Genomic DNA, 8,792 nt, shown 5'->3' on the forward strand with positions numbered 1-8,792 from the left:
GATATTCCTTCACTAGGTGTCTTCCCATAGATGACGGGACAAAGATGTGCCCATTTGGCATGACCCACCATCCCTCTTTGTTTAGTGTGCCTCCTTCTGTCGAGGCCCAACTTTTCTTCTCGTTTGTATACAGGGGTGGGGAGACTTCCCTCTGGGGCGCGAGAGTCATAGTGTAGGTAGGAGCTTCGCCTGGGTCACCACAGGTCGCCACGCTCACTGTTTTGTCAGCCAGGTGATTTCCTTGAGTTCTGGGGTTGTCTCCTTTCTGTTGTCCCTTACAGTGTAGGATAGTTACCTTGTCTGGCAGCCATACAGCCTCAAGAAGCTTTAGTATTTAGTATTTTTGATAGTTTTCCCTGCAGCAGTAAGGAGGCCTTTTTCTTTATAGATGGCCCCATGTACATGCACCGGGAACCAGTGTAGATGGTAACTCGTTTACCTTTGCTAAGGATGAGGGCTCGGGTTAAGGCTTACAGTTCAGCTAGTTGTGCCGACCATCCTTCCGGCAAGGCCTTGACTTCCAGAACTTCGGTGGTTGTGGTTACTGCATATCCTACTCTATGGCTGCCCTCTTGTAAATAGCTGCTCCCATCACTGAACAGGGTGATCTCTGGGCTTGTTATAGCCTGGTCTTGGAGGTCCAGGTGGCTGGTGTAGACTTCATCCACTACTTGGGAACAGTCATGGTCGGGTTCTCCCTCCTCCGTGGGAAGGAAGGTGGGTGGGTTTGGTGTTCTTACTGTTGTTTCAAGAGTGACCCTTGGGTTTTCATAGAGAAGGCCTTGATATTGTGCCAGCCGAGAATTGGAGAGAAAACTAGATCACCGGGTGCTCATGAGGGACATGACCGCGTGTGGGACGTTAACGTTAAGTGTTTGTCCCAGTGTGAGTTCGTCCGCCTCCTTGATGAGCAGGACTGTGGCTGCCAGCACTCTGAGGCACGGTGGCCATCCTGCAGCCACAGGATCAAGTTTTTTTGACAGGTAGGCTACTGGCCTCTCTCCAAGTTTGGAGAGAAGATCCCAGCCCAGGAGAGGAATCAGGCAGGCAGGTAAGTAGAAGAACTCATGTCGGACCTTGTGACCCCCAAGTTCACATTGTCGAGCTTGACAGAAGGGCTATTGTATTGCCTGTGTCCTACTAGCCCCAAGCATGGTTGCTGTTTTTTGGCTGAAAGGGGCCACCAGGGAAGTGACAACCAAGTGTTCAGCCCCAGTGTCAACCATGAAAGTTATTGTTCGGCCCCCTACTTTTTTTTTTTTAATTTTTTAAATTTACATCCAAATTAGTTAGCATATGTTGCAACAGTGATTTCAGGAGTAGATTCCTTAAGCCCCTTACCCATTTAGCCCATCCCCCCTCCCACAACCCCTCCAGTAACCCTCTGTTTGTTCTCCACATTTAAGAGTCCCTTATGTTTTGTCTCCCTCCCTGTTTTTATATTATTTTTGTTTCCCTTCCCTTATGTTCATCTGTTTTCTCTCTTAAAGTCCTCATATGAGTGAAGTTACATGATATTTGTCTTTCTCTGACTAATTTCGCTTAGCATAATACCCTCCAGTTCCATCCATGCAGTTGCAAATGGCAAGATTTCATTCTTTTTGATTGCCGAGAAATACTCCATTGTATATATCTATACCACATCTTATTTATCCATTCATCCATCAATGGACAGTTGGGCTCTTTCCATACTTTGGCTATTGTTGATAGTGCTGCTATAAACATGGGGGCGCATGTCTCCCTTTGAAACAGCACACTTGTATCCCTTGGATAAATACGTAGTAGTGCAATTGCTGGGTCGTAGGGTAGTTCTATTTTTAATTTTTTGAGAAACCTCCATACTGTTTTCCAGAGTCGCTGCACCAGCTTGCATTCCCACCAACAACGCAAAAGAGATCCTCTTTCTCCACATCCTCACCAACATCTGCTGTTGCCTGAGTTATTAATGTTAGCCATTCTAACAGGTGTGAGGTGGTATCTCATTGTGGCTTTGATTTGTATTTCCCTGATGATGAGTGATGTTGAGCATCTTTTCATGTGTCGGTTGGCCATCTGGATGTCTTCTTTGGAGGAGTGTGTATTCATGTCTTTTGCCCATTTCTTCACTGGATTATTTATTTTTTGGGTGTTGAGTTTGATAAGTTCTTTATAGATTTTGGATACTAATCCTTTACCTGATATGTCATTTGCAAATATCTTCTCCCATTCTGTCACTTGCCTTTTAGTTTTGCCGATTGTTTCCTTTGCTGTGCAGAAGCTTTTTATTTTGATGAGGTCCCAATAGTTCATTTTTGCTTTTGTTTCCCTTGCCTCCAGAGACGTGTTGAGTAAGAAGTTGCTGCGGCCAAGATCAAAGAGGTTTTTGCCAGCTTTCTTCTGGAGGGTTTTGATGGCTTCCTGTCTTACATTTAGGTCTTTCATCCATTTTCAGTTTATTTTTGTGTATGGTGTAAGAAAGTGGTCCAGGTTCATTCTTCTACATGTCGCTGTCCAGTTTTCCCAGCACCACTTGCTGAAGAGACCATCTTTATTCCATTGGATATTCTTTCCTGCACTGTCAGAGATTAGTTGGCCATATGTTTGTGGGTCCATTTCTGGGTTCTCTATTCTATTCCACTGGTCTGAGTGCCTGTTTTTGTGCCAGTACCATACTGTCTTGAGGATTACAGCTTTGTGGTACAGCTTGAAGTCTGGGATTGTGATGCCTCCTGCTTTGGTTTTCTTTTTCAAGATTGCTTTGGCTATTCGGGGTCTTTTCTGGTTCCATACAAATTTTAGGATTGTTTGTTCTAGCTCTGAAGAATGCCGGTGTTAGTCTGATAGAGATTGCACTGAATATGTAGATTGCTTTGGGTAGGATTGACATTTTAACAATATTTGTTCTTCCTATCTAGGAGCATGGAATCTTTTTTCCATTTTTTTGTGTCTTCTTCAATTTCTTTCATAAGCTTTCTATAGTTTTCAGTGTATACATTTTTCACCTCTTTGGTTAGATTTATTCCTAGGTATTTTATGGTTTTTGGTGCAATTGTAAATGGGACTGATTCCTTTATTTCTCTTTCTGTTGCTTCATTGTTGGTGAATAGGAATGCAACCGATTTCTGTGTGTTGATTTTATATACTGCAACTTTGCTGAATTCATAAATCGGTTCTAGCAGTTTTTGGCAGAATCTTTTGGGTTTTCCATATAGAGTCTCCTCCTGGGTGGTCTGGATGACTTTTATTTCTTTGTGTTGTCTGATTGCAGAGGCTAAGACTTCCAATACTATGTTGAATAACAGTGGTGAGAGTGTACATCCCTGTCTTGTTCCTGACCTTAGGAGGAAAGATCTGATTTTCCCCATTGAGGATGATATTAGCATTGGGTCGTTCATATGTGACTTTTATGATTTCAAGGTATGATCCTTCTATCCCTACTTTCTTGAGGGTTTTTATCAAGAAAGGATGCTGTATTTTGTCACATGCTTTCTCTGCATCTATTGAGAGGATCATACAGTTCTTGTCCTTTCTTTTATTGACATCATGAATCACGTTAATTGTTTTGAGGATATTGAACCAGCCCTCCATCCCAGGTATAAATCCCACTTGGTCATGGTGAATAATTGTTTTAATGTATTGTTGGATCTGGTTGGCTAATATCTTGTTGACGATTTTTGCATCCATGTTCATCATGGAAATCGGTCTATAGTTCTCCTTTTTAGTGGGGTCTCTGGTTTTGTAATCAAGGTAATGCTGGCCTCATAGAAAGAGTTTGGAAGTTTTCCTTCCATTTCTATCTTTTGAAACAGCTTCAAGAAAATAGGTGTTAACTAAATGTTTGGTAGAATTCCCCTGGAAAGCCATCTAGCCCTGGACTCTTGTTTTTTGGGGGGATTTTTGATTACTAATTCTATTTGTTTACTGGTTATGGGTCTGTTTCTATTTCTTCCTATTTCAGTTTTGCTAGTGTATATGTTTCTAGGAATTTGTCCATTTATTCCAGATTGCCCATTTTATTGGCATATAATTGCTCATAATATTCTCTTATTGTTTTTATTTCTGCTGTGTTGGTTGTGATCTCTCTTCTTTCATTCTTGACTGTATTTATTTGGGTCCTTTCCTCTTTATGATCAAACTGGCTCGTGGTTTATCAATTTTGTTAATTCTTTCAAAGAACCAGCTTCTGGTTTCATTGATCTGTTTTGTTTTGGTTTTGATAGCATTAATTTCTGTTCTAATCTTTATTATTTCCTGTCTTCTGCTGGTTTGGGTTTTTATTTGCTGTTCTTTTTCCAGCTCTTTAAGGTGTAAGGTTAGGTTGTGTATCTAAGATCTTTCTTCCTTCTTTAGAAGACCTGGGTTGCTATATATTTTCCTTTTATGACCACCTTTGCTGCATCCCAGAGGTTTGGGGTTGTGGTGTTATCATTTTCATTGGCTTCCATGTACTTTTTAATTTCCTCTTTAACTTCTTAGTTGTCAGCCCCCTACTTTCATTTTGACTGTGGGCTCATGCAGCCCAGAGAGAAAAAGCCCGGTCCCCCTCAGTCCGATTCTATCCTGGCCAGACTAACGAGGTTCTCCCCTCGAGGTTCTTCCCGATATTGGCTGGGTTTTGAGGGCCCCTTCCAATTTGGACATTCATTCTTCCACCGTCCCTTCTCTTTGCAGTATACACATTGGTCCTTTGCTAAGGGGCTCTGGGCTTCCCCTCTTTTGATTGTTGGGGTCTTCCCATCTTTGCAGTGTCTGTTTCTTTTAGTGTTGCTGCGAGAGGAGTGGCCTCTTTTAGTCTCTCTGCTTCTCTTTCGGCTGCGACTTCTCTGTTTACGAAAACTTTATTGGCGACCTCTATCAGCTGAGTGATATTCATCCCAGCAAAGCCCTCTAACTTCTGGAGTTTTCTTCTGATATCTGGGGCAGCCTGTGCCACAAAGGAGGTATTTACCATTTGTTGACTTTCTGGTGCCCCGTGGTCAAACGGGATGTATGCATGGTATGCCTACATAGTTTTTTACAGTAGTCTCTGGGAGACTCCTCAGGCTGCTGTGTGACTGACGATATTTTAGTCATGTTCATGGGCTTTTTCGTTCCAGCTCGGATTCCCCAAAGGAGGGTTTCCTGATATCACCAGATATGGCCTTGTCCTTCTTCTGTTGTGAAATCCCATGTTGGGCGTTCTTCAGGCCCAGCAGCTTGAGCCCAGACAGCAGGGTCATTGATCCCTGGAGGTGTGTGATTTTTAAGATACTGTCGTGTTTCTATTCTTCTTCTTTTTTCTGTATTAAACAGAGTATGGAGTAACTGTTGACAATCTTCCCAAGTCGGTTGGTGGGTCTGGAAGAGGGACTCCATCAAGTTGACTGTTGCTTGTGGCTTTTCAGAGTATGATGGAGTGTTGTGTTTCCCATTGAGGAGGTTGGTTGTAGAGGAAGGTTGATAATACATCATGGAACGGCTGGCTGGACTGTTCCATCCTCATTCTGTCTTTCAGGCTCTCTCATCTCCCTTACAGGCATTTGGAGAGTGTCAGGTCTGGGTCTGGGGCACAGTCTGGCTGCTGGCCCTGGTTGGGGAGGGTTCTCCGGGTCTGGGAGTAGAGGAGAGATGGGCGGCACGTCAGTCCGTCCGGTGGAGGAGAGCCAGACAGAGGAGGAGTTTCAAGCTTAGGGTCAGCGGGGAGGGAGCCCGGTGAGTCATAAGGTGGTGGAAAGACGGGATCTTCCTCCAGGTCTCCTGAAAACACTAGGGGAGCAGTAGGTTGCTTCTTTGGTTTCCTGGGTGAGTCTCTTGATAAGGCAGCTAAAACCTTTGCCTGACTCTGCTTGCTATGGATGAATCGCACCCAAGGCGGAGGATTGGGCAATTTCAAGCCAGAAGTCAATGTATGGAAATTGATCAGGGTGACCTGGGTTCCCAGTGACCATCAGCCAAACCCACCGCGCCACTGGAGCATCTAATGTCCCTTCCGGGGGCCATCCTACATTGAACATGGGCCATTCTAGTTCACAAAAGGTCCTTAACTTCCTGGGTGTCATTTTCACCCCATAATTGCCTGAAAATCCCTTTGAAAAATGTTTTCAGCATGACCTCTAAAATCACAGGCTTATTCTGTTTTGATCCCATTATTAATTCCTTTCTTGTGTTCAGTGTGGAGGAGACAGACAAAGGGAGGGTATCCCGTCAAATGAGAGGACCAATCAGATACTCCACTGGTCATGTTCAGGAGGGAAACTTTAGGTGAGGCTTGGCCGAGTGGACTCAGCTTTGTGACTTGCGATCGGAGTCTAATCCAATGCCACCCTGGACCGTATGCCTTTCACCGCCACACAGGTGAGCCCACTCAGACTCCATAGACTTTTGGGGACCTTAAGGGTGCCCGTCAGTGGAGCTACAAACTCGAACTCAACTGGCAAGTCTGGCCGAGCCACACATTCACACACATACACACCAGAGGCTATTACATTCCCTCCCACAAATTTTTCTACCTGTGAGACCACTAAGGTCTCTGGAGAGTGATCAGGTCCCCCTTCCATCCTTTTGGGTGGGCCTGACTACTTTGGGGCCCTGGCCTTACCGGTTCCAACATCCTGTCCAGGTCCTCACCTACCAGGTCTCTTTGAGTCCCACGAGAATGAGGGAGCAGGCCGGCGGGAGGCGACCAAACAGGAGACTGCCGAAATCCAGGCAGGACGCCCATTCTCCTTTGCGATCCCTCGTTCCATCACCGCCTAGCCGTTTTCCCAAACCAGTGGCAACAATGGGCCAGAGCATTCTCAGTCAGGGAACCAAATATGTTACAGAACCAGGCTGGAACACTGGCAGAAAAACCAAGCGGCACTTGGAGATCTTGGTGGATCAGAGATTTATTTAACACCGGCGGGGTCAGAGGAGATCGTTTCTCCAAACAGCTGAGCCCCCAGCGCAAGTCTGAAGGGTAATTTATAGTTGTCAGCTTCTGTATTCCTGGCAGGTTTTCGCGCCTGCGGCAAGAAGAACCCAGAAGAGGGGTCTCTAAGCTAGAGACCAGAGCTCGGTTTAGTCCCGGTGGGCCATCTTTGGCGCGGTGCTTTATTTATTCCTCCAACACTTCCAGGGGAGCTTTGCATACTGCCTACAAACAGTACCCCTTCTCTCTGAGCCTCCTCGCTCAAGGCGCGCAAGATCCCCAGGCAACTTCCCTGAGCGAAGCACCCCCAGCCGCGGGAACTTACTTGGGTTCCACGTGTAGAGACTTCACAACAGCTGGGAACCGGGGCGAGAGCCAGGTGCTCAGGGGAGCGCCGAGGCCCGGGAGCCACCAGCCAGGAGAGCGCGGAAACCCGGGAGCGGCGAGCCGGAGGAGCGCGGAGACCAGGAAGCCGCGAGCCGGGGGAGCGCGGAGACCCGGGAGCGGCGAGCCCGGGGACCGGAGGCGCGTAGACCCGGGAGCGCTGGGGAGCTCACAGCACCAGCAGCTGCGGGAAGCGCTGGGCGGGTGCAGCCTTGCGCCCCGGCCCGGAACGGGAACTGGACGGGAGGGCACTTGCGGCCGCGCCCGCCTGCCTCGCCTGGCAGAGCAGAGGGGCGGAGGCGGTGCCGGCCGGACGGGGCGGGGTCGGCACTGGGGCAGCTGGCTCGCGGGAAGTCTGGAGACGCGGCGCACAGAAAAGTGGCCGCGGGCAGCCCCAAGGCGCGCTCCGCGCTGGCCGAGAGCTGCCAGCCGCGGGCAGGGCCGAGTGGGCAGGCGGGAGAGTTGGCGCGGGGGTGACACTCTTGGGAACTCCTTGCGCCACGGTGGCCGCGAGTCCAGACCCTCCCCTTAATAGTATCAACCCAGATCCTGCAACCAGGGGCAAATCCTGGGCAAGACGGTGAAACTCTCGTTAAAATGGGACACGTGCGCCTGGATGAAAACTAGCTTGGAGGAATCAAACTTTTTACGACAGAGCATATACGTAGATTTATACTTTAAAAATTATTTATTTATTTATGTATTTAATGTTTTCTTTATTTTTGAGCGAGACGGAGCATGAACTGAGTAGGGGCAGAGAGAGGGGAACAGAGGATCCGAAGCAGGCAACGTGCTGACAGCAATGAGCCCCATGCGGGCTGGAACTCGGGAGTGAGATCATGACCTCAGCGAGGCCTGGCCCTCAAATAAACGAGCCACCCAAGCGCCTCTAGATTTATACTCTTTAAAATCTAAGTCTTTCTTTCCGTTCTTAAATGTTTTCTTGACGGTGTACATTTTATACTGTATACATTAATCAGTGATGACTCATAAAGGAGTTTTTAAACACACTAATAAGTTTCCAATAAAATATTTTTAAACGTTTTAAATGGAGAACGTCTACATAAAGCATACCTATAAAAAGTGGTCATTCACATTGAAATACATTCGGCCACGTGACCACAAATATGCATGAATATTTAAGTTCCTATCAAAAGGCTGCCTTCTGAGAGAAGTATGTTCATAACTCAAAAGTAAAACTTCGCAGGGTCGCCTGGGTGACTCAGTCGGTGGGGCCTCCTACATGGGCTGAGATCGTGATTTCCCAGTCGGTGAGCTGGGCCCCCAGACTGGCTCTGTGCTGAGAGCTCAGAGCCTGGAGCCCTGTTTCAGATTCTGTGTCTCCCTCTCTCTCTGCCCCTCCCCTGTTCATGCTCTGTCTCTCTCTGTCTCAAAAATAAATAAACGTTAAAAAAAATTTTTAAAAAAAGTAAAACTTTGCAAAAATAAAATTGATGGGATACAAAGTACAACTTGTAAGGACCAACATGAAGACAACATACTAATCTTTTCAGTTTACCCTTGTTTTAACCTCTGGTAG

At 46.7% G+C, this 8,792-nt stretch overlaps 1 protein-coding gene across 4 annotated transcripts in view; it reads right to left on the reverse strand.

Moving 5' to 3' along the window:
• The window catches only part of NOD1 (nucleotide binding oligomerization domain containing 1), a 77,298-nt gene extending 69,650 nt beyond the window's left edge, over positions 1–7,648 (reverse strand). For 2 of the 4 annotated variants that reach the window (XM_043589188.1, XM_043589189.1), the window contains exon 1: positions 7,194–7,529. The gene's annotated coding sequence lies outside the window, so the exon portion shown is untranslated. Of the gene's footprint in view, positions 1–7,193 lie in introns of all 4 variants that reach the window. The other 2 variants (XM_043589186.1, XM_043589187.1) reach the window with 2 other exon arrangements.
• Positions 7,649–8,792: the final 1,144 nt, after the last annotated feature.

Source organism: Prionailurus bengalensis, chromosome A2 (genome assembly GCF_016509475.1).
Source record: "Prionailurus bengalensis isolate Pbe53 chromosome A2, Fcat_Pben_1.1_paternal_pri, whole genome shotgun sequence".
Lineage (NCBI taxonomy): Eukaryota > Metazoa > Chordata > Mammalia > Carnivora > Felidae > Prionailurus > Prionailurus bengalensis.